Source organism: Corvus brachyrhynchos, unplaced genomic scaffold (genome assembly GCF_000691975.1).
Source record: "Corvus brachyrhynchos isolate BGI_N302 unplaced genomic scaffold, ASM69197v1 scaffold33, whole genome shotgun sequence".
Classification (NCBI taxonomy): Eukaryota; Metazoa; Chordata; class Aves; order Passeriformes; family Corvidae; genus Corvus; species Corvus brachyrhynchos.
The window spans coordinates 1,004,146-1,004,605 of record NW_008237254.1 but is presented as its reverse complement, the minus strand read 5'-3'; the positions used below and the strand labels follow the sequence as shown (position 1 = coordinate 1,004,605).

Below are 460 nucleotides of genomic sequence, written 5' to 3'. Positions count from 1 at the left end.
GAAGGTGGGGGGAGGAGGAGAGTTCTGAAGGTATGGTAAAATTTTTTTTCCCTCTTTTAGGTCTGTTAATAAACTTCTTTATATTCTTTCAAGTTTGGTGCCTGCTTTGCGTTTCTCCTAATTCTTATCTCACAGAAGATAAACAGTAATGAGTATTTTGGACCAAACCACTACACTAAATTGGTGTTTCCGCCCGGTTACAAACCCAACCCGCTACACCCTTATCACACCAGAACATAATTGTGCAACAGCATCATCAGTGATAACAGCAGAGGTTTGGAAGGGGAAGTGTTTGTTTATTAATAGCTCTTGGAGAATCACAGGAGCACAGTACATAACAGATTGTTTTTCTTCTGGAATATACTGAGCTGATGACCAGTACTTTTCTCATATTCATGTTCTTGCCAAATAAGCAATGATTATTTTAAAGATATCTGTGGCAAACACTGAGTCAGATTTA

The 460-nt window shown here is 38.3% G+C and overlaps 1 long non-coding RNA gene across 1 annotated transcript in view; it reads right to left on the bottom strand.

Annotated features, from left to right (window-relative positions):
• The window catches only part of LOC108445749, a 27,951-nt gene that overhangs the window by 7,351 nt on the left and 20,140 nt on the right, over positions 1-460 (bottom strand). The window lies entirely within an intron of this gene.